At 45.8% G+C, this 18,379-nt stretch overlaps 2 long non-coding RNA genes across 2 annotated transcripts in view; both read right to left on the bottom strand.

Moving 5' to 3' along the window:
* Positions 1 to 18,379, bottom strand: part of LOC119566618 — a 153,995-nt gene that overhangs the window by 104,547 nt on the left and 31,069 nt on the right. Inside the window, exon 3 of the long non-coding RNA XR_006287908.1 lies at positions 14,186 to 14,230. This is a non-coding gene — a long non-coding RNA (uncharacterized LOC119566618). The remainder of the gene's footprint in view (positions 1 to 14,185; positions 14,231 to 18,379) is intronic.
* LOC114020522 lies at positions 2,167 to 10,166 on the bottom strand. The gene is made up of 2 exons (XR_003565362.3): positions 9,148 to 10,166; positions 2,167 to 2,948 (listed from the first exon to the last, which is right to left on the bottom strand). It is a non-coding gene; the product is annotated as an uncharacterized LOC114020522 (long non-coding RNA).

The following is an 18,379-nucleotide window of genomic DNA, read 5'->3' as shown; positions in this document are numbered from 1 at the left end:
GGGGCAGTACCATGCCATGCCATCCTCACTTCTGTGCTGCTGCTGGGGATGGCTTTGCCTTCAGAGCTGGGCTCCCGGCCAGCAGCCACCGCTCTCCAGTTGGCCAGCTCCGAAGGCAGCACTGCCACCACCAGCAGAGCAGCAGTAAGGGTAGCAGCACTGCAACCCCCCTACAATAACCTTATGACCCCCCCACAACTCTTTTTTGGGTCAGGACCCTACAATTGCAACACTGTGGAATTTCAGATTGAAATAGCTGAAATCATGAAATTTATGATTTTTTCAATCCTATGACCATGACATTGACCAAAATGGACTGTGAATTGTGTAGGGCCCTACTGATAAAGAGGAACAGGAAGGATGTGCTAGGGGGAGGGTAACAGGGCTAGCTGAGCCCAATCTCATAGAGGTCTCAGGCAAAAGAGACCTCGGCTCCTCTCAGGTCCTGAGGAGACAGCCTAAGCCATAGGGAATATTGTGTAAACAGTACAGTTGCATGGGTCTGCGAGGGTGTTGGTGGCCCAGTGGATACACAGCCAGTGGAGTCTGAGATGGTGTCTGTGGTGCACAGAGGCAGGAATGGAGCCCACCCTGCTACAGGACTAGATACTCGCTCCTCACCTCTGGCTGAACCGAGCACGGGGCAGAACCCAAGCATGGTGGTGGGTGCGAAGGCAGCTGAACACCTCTTTTGTACTTCTTCAGTCCCATCAGTCTGCAATGTTCTAATTCTTGCTGCATTGGGTTTTGGCATCTTCACCCAAGCTGAAGATAAATTGATCAGAAGGCACATCATCCCACCAGCCCACAATATTCCCAGGAGACATTTGGGGAGTGTCCCACAGCAGGGAAAGTGTAGCAAAAGATTATAGAGCATGTAAAGTCTGTTTTCCAACATAGCTGAGGTTGAAGTCTTGTTTTCTGTATAAATGTTGGGCACTTGTTAGCTGCACCACACCTTTGCCTAAGGTACCACTGGAGCAATTATATTTTTTGCATCTTCTTGTAACTCTCAAGGCTGACTCAGCGGTCCCTGCACATGCAATGCACTTTCATTCCTTAGGTTCACTTAGTGAGACCAGGCTCTAAAGATAGAATGCAGCCCTCCCCATATAGCAAGCCAGTCCAAGGTCTAGTCATCAGCAATGTACTGCATGATAAGTGTGCAGCAATAAACAGCACAATAAGAGATAAGCTAAAGCAGGAATCACATTTATATTTGCAAGTGCTTCTGTACATCTGGTGTAAAAGATAGAATGGCCACATTCTGCTATGAATTTCAGTAGTTTAAATCCAAAGTAACAACTGATTTCAGCTGATCTCCATTTACACTGGTGTAAGTGAGATAAGAATTTGGCCCTTATTCCAAATTTACATCAGCATAATTGACAGCAGAATTTGTATTTTCCCCAGTAACCTGTAACGATCAAACAAAGTGAAAATTAAATTTGGCATCCAGGTGTGTTTTGATAACATTCCTAGGCGCTGGATCTGATTCTTTACCATCTTGCAGTCAGTCACACCTATACCATGTGAGTTTTAATCGCAACCATTTTGACCTGATAGTGCCTTACACCCAATGAGGTAAAGGTATAAATGAGCGTACAAAGAGCAGGGCAGTGGAGAATCAGGCTCAGTGATTCTAGTCTTTCTTACTTTTGAAAATTTGCGCCTGTGTAGTCTTTTATGCCACAATCATGGGGATTGATTTTTTTTCATGTAAAAAGAATGACAACTTTGATTGAGAGCTCGGAGATTGCAGGAATGGACAAAATTATTTCTATGCATAGAAGTAGTTCCACTGAAGTCAATGGAACTATGCCAATTTATACCAGCTGAGGATCTGACCCATTGTCTGGATTTTCTATGTATTTAGATTTGCAATAAGTATTTATCCTATGTTACTAAAACAATCCACACACTATCAAGGGGAAAGATGAAAACCTGAAAGGTTTTGTATTACACAGTGGGGCATATTTCATGTAAAGTGGTTAACAATCACAACTAGCCAAACTGTTGTATTACATTGTAGCCATTTCTGATTTGTCCAACATTCTGAATGTGAGCAAAAAGTTTTAACTCAGCATTTATCTGGAATACAGAATCAGCTTTTCTTCAGCAATGCTAGGAAGCTTTAGCCTGTAATCAATAAAGAAGATAACACGCTTTTATAACATGCTAAATTTATTGTGATAAATAATATCATCTGCTCTTATCACATTCATCTAAAAACAAAATAGGTGCTAAGTCAGCAAGTAGTAAGCAAAACAGGAAAGTAGTTAATTAAAACCCAGATTGTGTAATAATAGCTTCATATTATAACATACTTTTCTGCTTGAAGGATCCCATCCTGCTCTGCTTTCTCAAGGTTTTGCACAGTAATCAGTTCTGCACTTGTTGGCCAGAGGAATGTCAACCTAATGTTCTAGGTTATTGCAGGAGGAGAGAAGATAGCAAGGAATCCAATTTAGAGATTCAATATTAACTATAAAACTGAGAAACATAATGCTCAGACTGGAGGAAATGGTTTGTGCCATGACCTCAGCACAATGTGGAGAGGGGGAGAAGAGTTACAGGGCACTGAAAATGTAGCATGTTTTACAAACCAGTGTCCAGAGGCAGATTTAAGCTGAGTGAGGGGTGATGTCTCCCGGGGGGAGGGAGGCACTCCTAAACAAGGGCCAGTTGTATGGCCCAAAGAGAGGATGAAGATCTTCTCTGCCTCATACCTCTGGGTTTAAAACACTGTGGCTCTTCCTTCTCCCGGAATCAGCTTTGTGGCATGGGGGGAAGCAGCCTGGAGTGGATGCTGCTGTGTTTCTCACCAAGCGGTGGAGTCATCACCTCTGTGTAAGGTGGTGGGGGACAGACAGCAGCAGGACCTCTCTCCACCCTGCCTGGAGCGGTACAAGGTGACATCTCTCCCGTCAGTGGGCAGCACTTCAAAACTGATAGTTAAAAAAAAGGAAAAGAGTTACATGGCTGAGGAATAGCTCTGAAAAAAACCACAGACTCTGCGACTGTTCACGAGCCCCATGACATACCTACATCCCTGCCCATCACACAGGCCAGGGTGCGGTGTGCCTTCAGGAGTTAGCATGTGTTACAGTGGTCATGGGGCAGGTACTGCAGCTGCAAACAACAGACAGGGCTGGCTCAAGTACACATGCGGCTCTCTGGAAGGCCATTCAATAGAGCTATGAGGTCCCAGGTTCAGTGTGTGGCCTTCTCCCCATCACCTCCCCCTTGTTGTGTGCATGAATGATTGTCATGAGGGGAGGGTGCAATCCCATTGGAGGGAATAGGGTGTGTGTGGAAGGAGTTAAGGGAAGACTGGATAGAGGTTTCTTGTTCCAGAAAAGAAGTGATGAACTTGGAAGTTGCCCCAGACAGGGATGCAATAAAGGGGGAGACATCCTGTACCTCCAGAAAATGGCTCAAGGTAATTTCACCACGGATCCTTCTGTGAGCATGAAGCTGCTGGTACCCCACACCCTGAAGAATTGAACCATGAGCAGGAAACATCATACTAGTATTGCAGCTGCTCTGTGGTGTGTTGGAAGCCCATGTCCCGGGGGCCTTATGCAACTGCTGCAGACTTGCTGCAGACTAGCTGCAGACTTGGAAGCCACTTATCCAACTAGCTGCAGACTTGGAAGCCACTATTTGAATTGGTCATTGCTAGACTGGAACTCACAACACAAGCAGCTGGACACTTTCTCTGCCTAGGGAACAAGTAGGGGACACCTCCACAGCACAACCAACTTAGAAGAGAATCTTTCACTCTTTATGTCTCAGTAGCTCAGCTGGGGTTTCAGCAGGAAGCCAGGGTTTCATTCCACTTCTCTCTCTCTGCTGCTGACTCCGAACTTTCATCTGCTGTATGGTGTACTAAGGTCTCAGAAAGGAAACAGCTTCTTCAAACCTTTGAATATGAGCCCTGCACATGGGGCAGTAGCAAAGCCACATCCCTTACTGCACAGCTCTTTGACTGAAAAAGAAGACACTGAAGTTTGCAGGGGGGAGGTTTCACTAGCGTCTAGTTGATAAAAGCAGAAGTGGCTTATTACAAGGAGAAGTTAAATGTCACAAAGACAAAACAAATTCACATTAGGTTCCTGTTTAAAACTCCTCTACTCCAGCATCTGTAAAGATACTGAATAGCACCTGTCTACATTCACAGAGGGCCTGATCCTGTGAGATGCAGAGCACTGACTGGACAGAGCTGGGTACCCTCAATTCCCATTGAAGTCAATATTATTATGAATATTATTCGTGTTACTGTAGCACCTAGGAGTCCCAGTCAGGGAACAAACCCCATTGTGCTAGGTGCTGTACAAACAAAACAAAAAGACAGTCCCTGCCCCAGAGAGTTTACAATCTAAGTATAAGACAAGAGACAACAGATGGGGGAGTACAAGGACTGGGCACTGAGGATGCCCTACACCTGTCCCTACAGGAGACCCTCAGCACCTAGGTGGATGCTCTCAGAATCCAGAATTCAGCAATCCATTCCTAGTTAGCAATAGACAGTAAGCATTTACTAGCTTTTCTGAGTTAGGGCATCAGCATCTTGCAGGATCAGAATCTTTATGCAAATGTTACAAGCAGAATGGGGAATTTCTGAAGGATGAGTAAGGAATTAATAAAAGAGTAGATTTTAACCTTGAAACACAGGCCCATATCTGCCCCTGAGGCAAATATTGACTAGAACTGGATGAAACAGAGAATTTTCATTTCATGGGATGTTTGGGGCTCACAATGTTTCATTTTATTCCAATGCGGAACGAGACATCAACATTCCACAATTTCCTGTCTTGGCATCTGCCAGCCAGGCAGCTGGGGAGATGATCAGCCTGCGCACCGGGCAGGCAGCAGGGGAGCTGGTATGCTGTGCCTGGGGAGATAAGCAGACAGGCAGCCAGCCCATCCGCCCAATGAGCAGCTGGGGATTTGGGGATCCAGTCAGCTGGCAAACCAGCTGCAAAGCCTGCCTGCCTGGTTTCTGTCAAAAGAGTTGATGTGTAAGGGGACTGTTGGCCCCGTACTAAAACTCAGTTGGCTTTTTTTGGTTGGCTAGCTCCCAGTACCAAGAGGAAGGGGAAGGGTCGATGGGAAATCAGGACCCTGAGACTGACAGTCCCCAGGAACATTAGGGAGAGGCCAATGCTCTAGGTCAGACTGATTGACAGGGTGGGCAGGCTAATGAGGGAGTAGGGAGTCGGGTGTCAGGGGGGCGGGGGTGGGATTGAGCTGGAATTGCCTGAAACAGAGTGGGCCAGTGGGGTCAAGCTAAGGAGAGAGTAGGAGCCTGGGCTGAGCTGTGGAGCAGGGCCACACCATCCAGAGAGAACCAGAGAAGCAGCCCAGGCAGGAGATCCGTGCTGGGAGCAGGGCCGCAGCAACAAAAGCCAGAGAAGCAGCCCAGGAAGCAGGGCAGTGTTGGGAGCAGAGCCAGAGAGGCAGCTCAGAGAGCAGATCTGTACTGGGAGGAGAGCCGCAGCAACCAGACGCAGAGGGGCCAGAAAAGCAGCCAGGGGGGCTGGAGGCAGAGCAGCAGCAGTGCTGAGGCAGAGTGGAGCTGGAGCTGAGGCAGAGTAGGGCTGGAGCTGGAGCTGGAGCTGGGGCTGGAGCAGTCTGGAGCAGGGTGCGCAACAGCAGCTGGGGACAGTGAGGGGAGACCCTAGGCAGTGGGCCCAGCGCAGGGAGACGCCCCCAGCCAAGAGGCCTTGCAGGCCAGACTTGGAGGGGGATCGTAACTCTGATGGGGCTGGAGGGGAGCTGACACTGGGAAGCAGGGTCCTGCCACCTGGAGCCTGAAGGCGTGTGGCCAGCACCAGAGCAAGTGTCCGATCCGCAGCATCCCTGCAGCACAGCCAGGATCTGGGCAGGAGGCCTGGGATGTGTGAGGAACAGACTGTGAACTGCCCTGACATTCCAGAGACAGCTGATTGTGATGTCCCCGTGCCACAGAGCGCTGTTCTGTGTTTTCCTTTAGCCTTTCCCATTTTTTCCTTATTTTTTTTTAAATTTATTGCTGTTTAATACATTGTATTTCCTTTGAACTGTATGTAATGATCAGTGGGTCAGGGAAGCGTCCAGTGCAGAGAGAGCACTCCAGAGTGGAGATACCCTAGCCCCTGCCCTAAGCGACCACAACAAGGTTGGGGGTCGAGCCCCCAGGAATCCTGGGCCCAGCCTTGTTGGGGTTACAAAGACTGCCACACAGGAGAGTGGAAGGGGAGCCCTTGAGGTCAGGCAGGCCTCTGGGTAAAGGAAGTGGGAGCGAGGACTCAGATCCTTTTGCTAGCCCACTTCACTGGGGTAGTGTATAAGCCAGGAAAGTTCCCCACAATAGCAAGACCATTCCCCCGTTTACAGATGCAATGGCCATGTTCCTGCCAAATGTTTTGATTCCATCGAATCAGCATTTTCCGATGGAAAACGATTCTACTGGAGATTTTTCAACCAGCTCTAGTATGCACGGCATCAAAGGAGGAGGACCGAGTGAGACATAGGCCACCTCACTGTAAACAGCTACTGCTAAAGTGCTTCCCATAAAAGCCTTGTGAACCACAAGTGGAGCAAGTCAGCACAGGTCAGAAGTGAGTGGGATGAAGACCTTTGGGAACCACTCCTAGCTCACAGAAACTTGACATTTAGCCAGCCTGGGTGGCTGCAGTCAAAGCTGCAATCACTGAAAGACTGCTCATTCTGAAACCAAATGGACTGGCTTTCCTCTCAGGATGATCCCGTGTAAGGCACACAGGCAGGCTTATTTGTATATGAACCTTTGGGGCAAAAATCTGTCCTTCGTTATGCGGGGAGAGAGGAGTGGTGCAGACCAGCACAGGGTCCCCGAGCTACCATGCTAGGCACAGGACAGAGCAGCTCAGGGGCCTGGTCTATGTAGTACATTTTTTTACTGCTCTACTAAAAGGAGCAGCGCATAGGGGAAGGTGGGGGAGGAAGCTGCATATTTTTGCATTGAGCACTCTGCTCTTTTAGAGGCACATCTATTAGAGCTGGAGGCGGGAATGGCAGCTTGTGTAGATATACCCAGGCTAGCTGTACTCCAGCTAGCTTGCTAAAAATAGAGGAGAGGATGCAGTGGTGTGGTCTTCAGCACAGGCTGTACATACCCCGCTGGGTACCTACTCACTTGTGCAGCTAGTGCTGAAGCCCACACCACCACATCCTCACTTCCATTCTTAGCAAGCTGGTTAGAGTACAGCTAGCACTGGTACGTCTACACAAGCTGCAAATCGCACTCCCGGCTGCAGTGTAGACGTTCCCATACTCACAAGTCAAAATTGCTAAAGGTGGCTGCCAAGGCACGTCCACAAAAATATCTCAGCACAAAAAATGTCATGTTGGAAGTGAATTTTACTAGTTGATGTGCAAGCAAACAAAACGATCCCCCCACCCCAACTCTCAAAAAGCAGCCCTCCAAAATCCCAAATCCTCTAAATTTTGTGTTTAATGAAATTTTGAAGTTGTAAAAGCATGTGGACAATAACCTTAACTTCCCCAGTTTTCAGTGTAGAGTTAATTGTTTTAATCAAGAGCGGAATTTGTCCCTATATATGTATGTTATTTCATAGTCTCACATATATATTTATTTATTGTGAGTTGTACCATCCTGACTCTAAACTTAGTGAAAATTTTGTACTGAGCTTGTGCAAAAATCAATTGTTCAGTGGCTTCTAACTTTTATATTATTTATTTATTTATTTATTATGCGACTTGGTGCGAACAAGACCACTGGTAATTCCTGACTTGGAAAGTTCAGACAATTTTGAATTGCTTGCATGAGACTCTAAACACCTTTTACAGCAGAAAATGTTTGTTTTTCCCTCTCTACCATGCTGCAACTCAAAAATATATGATGAATGAATTTACTTCTGAGCTGAGGCCAAGCATGAAAGAATAATCATTTTTTCAGAAAGCTCCAAGCACCAGAAAACAGGACATAAGACAAGTGTCAGCGTAGCCTTACCACAGCTTCTGCTTATCAGCAAAGGCCTCAGTAAAAGCTGTGTGAGACCAATGACTTTGAATCAAACTCTGGAGACTTTATGGTGATTTGCTGTTCTACCTGAAAAGAAACCTGAGCAACCTTGAATCTCCTTATGGGCTACAAAAGTCCTTGTTCTGGGATACCTCCTCCAACTTTTTCCGATGCTATGAAACTGATTTGTTCACCCTGCTTCTAATTTCTCAGCAGCGGCCACTAGCACCCCAGCCAGAAAGAGAGATCCCTTCATCTCACGCAGTAAGACTCTGTTTCTGTTAATTGGCTGATTCCATGCTTGCTGTGCATTCTTGCTATGCCTAGGATCCAGACGTTAACAGCCTCGGAGTGTGCTGCGCACAAAAACGCAAGGTGCACAGAGGCATTTTCCGATAGCATTTTTTAAACCACATCTGACAGGACAAGTTAGCTTATCCAAGCCCACCAAAGGCTTTTCTTGGCTAAAGCACAGCCACTCCCCCAGTTTCATGCCATGTGGCAACATGTCGTGCAATAGTGGTGCTATAAACACAGCACAGAAGCAAAGCAAATGCAGAGATGTAACATCTGAGGAAAACTAAGAGAACAGCCAGAACAAAAGATCCTGTTGTTCTCTGGGCTTCATGAGAATTAGAAGAGCCCAGTGCAGGCTCAGAACATTTCAGCCAGCCGAGCCCGTCTGGATGCTGAGCCGCTGTGCCAGAGAGAATTCTAATTTGTGTGTAACAGAATGTGCCTACATCGGGCCAAATCCCCAGCTGGCATAAATCGCAGCAGCCCCCCTGAACTGAATGCAGTTATGCCAATTTTAATAGATATTAAAGTCAGAAGGGACTGTTATGATTTACACGGTACATGATGACTTACACCAACTGAGGACCCGGTCCTTCAGCAAATTTTAGTTCACCTAATATTTTAGTTTTATCATTTCTATCAAGCTGTTACTTTGCACCGGACATAAAAATCTTTATCTCCCCCATATAACAACGTCATCCTTCAGGTTCAAGGTGCGACAACATTTGGATAGAACTCAAATGCCAATCGAAGTGAGCTCATCAACACACACACAGACAGCTTTGAAGTATTTCCTTTTCCCTCAGCCACCCAAAATATGCTCCCACTTACTTCCTTACCCTTGTGTCTCTCTGCTTCTCCCTCTCCCTGTCCCTCTCCTACATTCATTGGTGGCTCTGTGTTTGGCAGAGGCCTTGGAAAAAAGTCACCACTCTCTGCTGCTGTTCTGGGTAGATCTGCTGGTCCGGGGGTCACCATGAGAGCTGAGGGAAGGGACAGGCACAGGCTGGCAATTTTTGAAGGAACCTTCCTGTGCTTTGCTGCGCCTGTGGCATCAGTCCAGCTGGGGGAACTCCCAGTCAGTGCAGAGGAGGGGCTGTTCCTGGACCTTCACTCTTCTCCTGGTTCTTGCAGGGCCCATGAACTCGTGGGCCCCTCCAGCCTGGCATGTGCTGCAAAGGCAGGAGATATGCCAGGATTTGCAGTGATCTCCAGATATTTTACAGACATTAATTAATGAGGCCTCCCAACACTCTTGCAGGACAAGTGCATATTCAGACCAAGAGTAATCAATGTGCACTCAGTGCAGTTGAACAGGGCCCTGATGTCAGGGGGGCACCCTAACCACCGGGGGAAACACCACACGCACACAAACATCTCAGGACCAGGAAGGGGATAAGGTGGGGGGTCACCTGCATGATGTGACAAGAGCCAACAGGCTGAAGTGGGGAGCTGGGCCAGTTTGTGAGATAGAAGCCGCTGCAGGCAGGCTCACTCTCCAACAGCCTCCCACTCTGGGGGGCAGGACCTGCCCTCCCAGCCCCCAGGGCCAGAGATGGTGGAGGGTCCCTAATTGCCATAGTGCACAGGGCCCCAAAATTCTTTAATCTAGCCTTGTGCATATTTTCAGCACCGTTTTACCAATAAGAAAAGAGAGACAAAATGGAAGTTAAATGACTTGCCCAAGGTCAATGGCAGAGTCAGTGGCAGAGCCTTACCTGGCAATCAGACCTCCCCTGCTTTAACCACTAGATCTAGATCAAGCTTCTTTTCATACTACCATGGTTTCCAATCTCTTGCTCCTAGGACTGACTGTTTTTTTCCCCCCCAGACCTGCAGCCAAACTGAATATTCCATTCTCCAGACAGACCTACTCTTAAGGACATTACTGGAGTTTCAAAGGCCCTCCCCTTCCTGGAGAAAATAAAGAATCAAAGATATGGGCAAAATTCAACCCTCAAGATGCATCCAACTCTACTGAAGTCAATGGAGAAGTACCCACTTACACAAAGGCTGAATCTGGCCTTCTGCATTTGTTGGGAGTGCAACAAGTTAATTTGGAGCCAGCCAAAGTGAGGAGGTAGTCTGGCAGTGGCAGCAACAAAATGAGGCTGGATTTGAATGGAGCAGCCAACCTGGACTTCATGCTCCCAAGAAACCATTCACACTGGAAACAGTGAGGAGAGGAGGAGGCAGCGGGGGGACAGTGCAGGAGGGGTGCAGTGAAGAAAGAAAAGAACTGCCCCTATTACCTGGAGAAAAACATGCAAGCGTTGGTGCTCCACTTCTCTGGCTGATCCTTCCCCTGCCTACTCTTAGTACATCAAACTCAGGAGGACGCGGCATGAGCAAATGAAGGTAGAGGTAGCCTTAGGCAGTGCATAGGTACATGTGGGAGATCTGCGAGCAGCAGGGATTTCCTCCAGTGAGAAGGAGCCAGGTGTAAATCAATGTGACTCCATCGACTATGATTTACACCACCGGAGGAACTGGCAGCCTGTTTGCCCTTCAGAAACGACACAGTTTTGTCTTTTAGATTCAGTGAATGGAGCAGGCGATACTGGGTGGGCTTGGTTTATTTTTTAATGGCCCTGGCTCTCCAAAAATCTGGCACGTCTAACAGTAAGCCCATTCCCAGGTTCTGAGGTACCACAGCTCCCCCAGTTTCCCCTCTCTCCTGCTGTAAAAATGTAACGCTATTGCAATTTCCAAGTCAGGCAGCGAGGCAAAATACAGTGCCCTGGGTTTCAACAAGCCTGCCTCCAATCTTGCTTCTATTGCTAAGCTCTGGGAGCAGGATTCTTCCTCTCACTCCCCCTCTCCATCCTGCCAGACCCGTACAAGACAACTGCTGACTTGCATCAAAAACAGGAATGAAAACCCTGCCTGGGATGATTTAGTTGGGGATTGGTCCTGCTTTGAGCAGGGGGTTGGACTAGATGACCTCCAGAGGTCCCTTCCAACCCTGATATTCTATGATTCTATGAATGCAAAAGTGCTTCTCTTGCAGTGATGGATTAAATTCACCAGGCTGATGAAAGAGCCCATAAGCACATGCATGCACACACACACACGTACACGTACAGCAGTCTGCCAAATTATGCAAAGCATTTATCTCAATTTTTTTTTATTTTGCTAATCAGCTCTCAATCTGATTAACAACAGTGTGACATTCACTGGGGAATTTTTTTTTAACTGACTTTTGCTGCTCTGAATGAATATTTTGGTTCTCTTCCAGCGATGCAGCAGCCCCATCCAAAAGGGTGGTTGGGATGGGGATGGGAAGAGAAGGAAACTTGAAGGGGATTCTGGTAGCCGAGAAACTTGCAGCTCATCTGGGTCTTTCAGATTTACATCTGCAGTAAATCCCACTCCATTTCTTTTCTGGGTTGGCCTGGACACAGGGAGCAGAGGCCAAAAATCATTTGTAAGAAATACCTTAATTGCTGGCATTTCTTTTGTTCTTTCTCTGATTGTAGCTCCACGTCTAAGGATGTGGTGCATTAGAAGCAGGAGCCTACATTATTCATAACTGATTTCCTAAAAGTGCTCAATTCCTGATCCCTTTTAGATTCCTTTCATTGGTGTTATTGTTATTACTAATCATTTTAAAAGGTACCCAAAATGTGCACAAGTGCTTTACAGAAGAAAGAAGAGCGTGCAACCGAATTTAGACATGATGGAATAGGCTGGTGTATGTTAGAAAATGGAACCATTGCTGAAAATGATGAGAGAGATAATTTTTTTTGATAGTAGCATTTGGAACAGGCTGGAGTGGGTCCTTCTGTGTTATGCAGGGGAGACTGCACAGAGCCACTATGGCCCTATTGCTTAGTAGGATTGCCATGGCCTCCTCACCCATGGGGACTGGAATGAAAGGACTACTAAGGAAAGTAACTGAAAATAATCCAAATCATCCTGAAAAATAATTCAGATTATATAGTTTCAAAGTAACCTGTTACTGTAATCAGTTACTTTAACAACTTGGAGCCAAAATCTGACCTCAGATATGAGCTTCCCAGCCGAGAAGAAAAGTGCTGGAGCTATAAGAGGTGAAGCCCAGAAAGGAGAGGCTGCAGGTAGCCCAGGTGAGAAGGCTCAAGAGCAGCTCAGCACTTCTCTGCCTTCTCCATCCCCAACCGTCCTACTATGGCTCACAAGCCCGGAGCCTGCGCTGCAAAACAATGGGGCTGCCCTGCAGTGGGCACTCCTGCAGAGCCTAGCAGATCCTGGGACCTGGTGCACCAGCCAGGCCAATGTCCCAGGCTGCAGCCCAGTATTGCCAGTCCCATGTGTTCAAAAATCATGAGCCAGAGCCGCCAAAATAATGGGATTCACTTAAAAATCCTGAGGTTTTGTAAAAACTAATACATTTGGGGGACTTTCTCTTCTGGTTTTTGAGCCTTCCGGGTGCACTCAGAACACGTTTTCAAGCTTTTTTTCAGCAACCATTTTTAATGAAAGTTGAGACTTCCACGTAATCCTATGAATCCAGGAGCTGGGCTTTAAGAAAAATAACCAGTACCATGAGCTTTGTGATGAAATCACAAGGGCTAGCGACACTGGCAGTCCCCACGTGCGGGCTGATTCTTGGGTTGGTTGGTGTGTGACAAGATGAGGACTTGTTAGGCTGAGAAGACTTGTGAACCGAGAAAAGCCTGAATGTCAGTGTTGCTTTAATTGGAAGTTTCCCTTATGTGCCATGATTTTGTTGGTAGGAAATGTATTTGCATAATCTTAAATCTAAGTTGACAAAGTCAGCTCTCTCTGGCTATGTCTACACACGCACGCACACACATACACAGCACCAACTTCTACACTGATGTACATCCCACAAAATTACACATAGGGAGTAACTAGTGCAGAATTTGATCAGTCTACTTTGTAAAATCAGGGTCAGAAGCACTTTTGGAGCCATTTGATGTATATAAATGTCAACTCATGTTCGTACATTTTTTGCATAGCACCTTTCTTTTTGCTTGTGTGCTCATTCATTTTGCATGGCAAACAGCTCTGGGCTGTATTACACAGTACAGCAACATTTCATTGTTTTAAATTATTCCATTTTTATTATATGAGCATGAACAAGACATAGGAAAACAGTTATTTTTGTTCGTTTGCATGTTTTCACTCAAAAATTCCAAATCGATCAAATACAAACTGTCAAACTGTCAAAATTCTCAGGTTAAGATTTAATTTTAGGGGAAGAAGCGGGGGGAGTCAAGTTCTGTCAAGGATAATTTTCTTATCCCGAGAAACAAATGGCTTGAGGGGTTGTAGTGCACAGCAAGCCATGGTCTGACTCTACAGCACGCTAGCTTGCTGCATGCTCACTGGTTGTTTTGACCCTACTTCAGCACATTAAAAGTTCCTTGATGTGCTTTGATCTACTGCTGCTTGAAACGGGAGTAAGGCACAGCACACTACAGAACTTTTAGTGAGCGGAAGTGTAAAGGTAAAAATCCTAAGGCCATCTTGGATCCTCAGTCTAAAGGACAACTAGGCATCCATTTTGTAAGCCCTGCTTGCCCCCTCTTCACTCTGAATTTGGCGCCTTTTTTATGTTCAGGTGGGAAAAGATGATCACTGTCATCGGCTAATCTGCCTAGCAACCCTAAATTTAGATAAGGGCGGTGCTCAGATTAGATTGGGGCTGCCCGCCTGAGTGGCAGAGTCTTGTTGTTGTCTGTTTGAGGCAGAGCAAGTGGCTGAGGGTTGACAGGGTAGGCCATTCACCCCACAAGGGTTGTCTTAAGCAGGCAGTATACTTACCTACACCCACATAATTCCTCTCCTATAGCAATCATTTGCCCCATGCATGACAATGCAGGTAAAGGGAGGGGGAGAGATTTAATTATCTGAATACTTCTATTTTACCCGAGAAGACGTTCATCTGGTTCTGCCTGGAGGTCCTGTCTCCACCTGAGGAATCCAGAAGAGGAGAAGGCATCATCAGATCAAGCTGCTAGAGGTGGTAGTGTCATTGTCATTTTGATCCTTGTATATAGATCCCTATTGATACAGCCTGCCTTGGTTTATTATCCGTCTCACCTTGTTACCTGGGGAGTCCTTGCCACCACATTAATAAATCTTGTTGTACCTTTATCCTGTCTGAGTCATATCTGGGAACACAAACCCCCTGAGATAGATACAGGAAGGGAGGCGAATCTGAGACCAAGACTCCTGGCCTTTGTTAATTCTAGCTCCTGTTTCGATCAACAGTAGTAGGCCCACATGATATGCGGCACGCTAGTGCACTGTAGATTCACACTCTGGCTTGCTGTGCACTGACTCGCCATGTACACAAGCCCTAATTCTCCACTTGCTTAGACCGGTTTTATACCAGTCTGACTATATTGATTTAATTGGAGTTACTCTAGATTCACACCAGAATACGGGAGATCAGAATGAAGCCAAAGGGGTGTATCCTTTAAAGTACTGATATAACCTGAACTACAGGGTTGTGAATTACAAATCAAAAGGGCATCTGAATTTGCAAAACCTCACTGTCAGCTTTTACTTTTGCAAAACACAAAACCAGGAGTTATTCTAATGTCGGCTTTGAAATTGTGGCCATGGGGAATATGGGGCCAGAGCTGGTGTAAATCAGCTCCATGCATGAATTTACACCAGCAGAGGATCTGTTCCCAAATTGGAGTGATTTACATTTTCCAAATTTACATTTTCCAATTTCTCCTGCTCACGTGGGGCTCTCTTACTGAAATAATAATTTCCTTTTCTCTTTTAAATGAATCTTGCATTAAAGACTACCAAGGGAATCAAAACACATAGAAACAAACATACAAAACTCAGTATTAACATTGCAAAATTCATACGAGAGCTACACAGTAAACCAGCATCAAGAATACATATAGGACCATTCACAAAACCAAGCACCAGTTGCAAAAATGTGCGTAAAGGCATGCAAAATGCCATGGTGAACATTGCAAAGTTACATTCAAGAGCCTGTAATAAAAGCCATGTGCAGTAAGTGCCACTAAGAAGTCAAATAAAAATAGTGGTATTGAGACATATACATGCATTAGCTGGTATGTGATCTTATCACTACAGTCCTTCTACCTCTCCCATTCCCAGTCTTTCAGTTGTTTATTACTCCCATTTTTGTCACATCCAAATTTAGGCCCCTGTCCTATAAAGGGATCCATCTGCACTTCAGCTGGACTCTCTGTGGGTGCAAAGGTCCACCTATCCAGGCCTCTTTGGAAGACTGGGGCCTTAGTCCCTTTCCGTTCCCTGACCTCCCTACACGAAAGGGAGATAAATGACTACCCAGTACTCCCCTGAACACATCAACAGAGCCATGTGTTAAGACCACCTCTCTGCAGCAGTTGGGTCAATTTGGATGAATGGTTTTAGTGTTGACCCATTTCCAATAGTGATAACAACTCCAGTGGGCAACTCTTATTCATATCTGAGCAGCCCCATTAACAGGTCTGCTCGCTCAAGTCAGCGGGCATCAGCATAAGAAAAGGTGGATGTGTCAGGCTGGATACAATGGGCCAGTTTTTCAGCTGGTGAAAATCAGCTGATTTCAGTGGAGCTTTGTCGATTTCCATCAGCCGAGGATCTGGCCCCAATCCCTTGTCGTTTTGTTGGGCATATGCCAATAAGAGTCAACCTGTGGAACTCCTTGCCAGAGGATTTTGTGAAGGCCAAGACTATAACAGGGTTCAAAAAAGAACTAGATAAATTCATGGAGGATAGGTCCATCAATAGCTATTAGCCAGGATGGGCAGAGATGGTGTCCCTAGCCTCTGTTTGTCAGAAGCTGGTAATGGGCAACAGGGGATGGATCACTTGATGATTACCTGTTCTGTTCATTCCCTCTGGGGCACCTGGCATTGGCCACTGTCGGAAGACAGGGTACTGGGCTAGATGGACCTTTGGTCTGACCCAGTATGGCTGTTCTTATGTTCTTAAGAGATTTGTCCTATTATTCCAGTATAAACTTTTGTGTTCTCAGAAAGGTGCATTCTTACAACAGGTTGGCTCCGCTAAAGCTGGGGGTGTGCTGTACATGTGTTCTTTTCCTCATGTTTAATTCTGCTTGCCATCCGGTGCATTTTGAATGCTTTTTTACAGCATGCTGTATGCAATTAGGAACAGTCCCACAGGGCAGAGGGGCAGGCTGCATTCTGAGATATTCCTCTGTTGTTGAAAACAAACAACAGCCTTTGAGACTGTTTCCAGGCCATAATAATTTTAGCATTTCACTGTTGCTCAGCAGGCACTCAGGGGGAGGGAATGCATTGAGAGGTGCAGACGTGGCAACCTCAGGAGTTTTTTCTATGCACAAGACAATTAATTAATTTCCTTTTCTTAAAAAAAAAAATGTAAAATGTAGTTCAAGGTATTACACTTCCATAATGCAGTCTTTATTATAAATGAGCCTCTCCTTTTCAGACAGGGCTGTAATTAGATTGCCTGTGGTGATGATGGATGGCCAGAATGGATTCATTTCTGGGGAAGTGTGCAAGAACAATCCATGTGGAGACCGAGTTGCTGGCAGTAGCCACATGAGAGACCTAACTACCACTGTTCTCACTATAACGGGAGGGAGAGAAACTCTGTCTAGCTTTGGGAGGAAGGAAAACAACAGCAGAAAGCAACTCAGATGTAGCCACCTGTCGTATCAAACAGCCAGGAATACAGAAGAGACATATTTGGCCTGATTCGTTTCTCACCAACTGGTATAATGCCATTTATAATGCTAATATACAACTGTCGAAGCGCTAAGAAAGGCCCAACAGATACAGACAGAGTTAAAACACTCAGGGTGAAATTTAGCCCTGTGCTGAGATCCGCACAAGACCTATAAACCACTTATGACCTATTTCCAGGGCCTAAATCAAGTGGTGCTTTGTGCTAACCAATCTCAGTTGCACCGGTGTAAATCAGGAGTAACAACAATGACGTCAGTGGAGTTTCACTAGCATAAAACCAGGGTAAGATCAGAGTTATGCCATAAAGAAACTGAATTTGATAGCTAACTGATCCTTTTTTATCGTGTCTAAAGGCCCTACCAACTCTCATAGGAAAAAGTCTCCTTGTCAGGTCCTCCTCAGGGCATGGGGGTTCCTGGGACGGCGAGTCTTTTCTGCCCCACCCAGGGATACCGTGACTATCTTGTCTTTCCTATTCCGTCTCACCTTGCTTATCCATCTCAAACATGGCTCTGAACTGTGCTCATTTTGGAAGCTTTAGTCTGAGTCTCTCTCACAGTTCTATAGAGTGGACAGACATAGCCAAATCAAATAGAATTGAGTACAGAAAACACTTTAAGTGCCTATTGTGACATTGCACTCCATAATGTCTTATGGAAATATGCTTATGAATGTGACTATAAGGTAACTGGAATATGCTTTATTCAAAAGGTCTCTTGCACGGTATCATCACAAAGCTTATAATCTACTGAGTGTGTTCATCCTATTTGTATGAATGTATCATTCTTGTATCTGAAACTAGGAATATGAAGTATAACTCTGAGGTCCTATTGTAATTATGCAAAGTGTGGGCCATTAATGATGGCTTAGAATCTTGATGGTGCCCATTGACTAAGACAATTGGTTGTGAATGGGTTTATTTACCTGCAACCCTTCTGGTGTACTGAGGTGGGTAATGAAGAATGAGGTCTTACAGTGACATATGACCATGTCACATGATAATCAAATCCATCTTAAACCTGGTACTTTTCCATTTAGAAGGAGGGGTGGGACCCAGAGAGACAAAGGATTCCCACCTTGTGCCAAAGCTATAAAAGGGTGTGGAGCAGGACAAAGGGGTCCCGGTCATGAGAAAACCCCTGCTTACCACCTAAGATGTCTGCTGGAACTAACAAGGACTATACCGGCAAAAGGGTTGGGCCCAGAGTGGGAAGGAGTCAAGTCTGTGAAAGAAGCTTCTTGGAACATCTCTGAGGGTGAGATTTTATCTGTAAACAGTTTCTTAAAGTATTAGGCTTAGACTTGAGTGTTTTATTTTATTTTACTTTATGACTTATTTTGTTCTGTCTATTATTACCTGAAACCATTTAAATCCAACTTTTTATAC

Source organism: Chelonia mydas, chromosome 1, assembly GCF_015237465.2.
Source record: "Chelonia mydas isolate rCheMyd1 chromosome 1, rCheMyd1.pri.v2, whole genome shotgun sequence".
Classification (NCBI taxonomy): Eukaryota; Metazoa; Chordata; order Testudines; family Cheloniidae; genus Chelonia; species Chelonia mydas.
The sequence above is the reverse complement of the archived record's forward strand: the minus strand, read 5'-3'. Positions and strand labels throughout refer to the sequence as shown.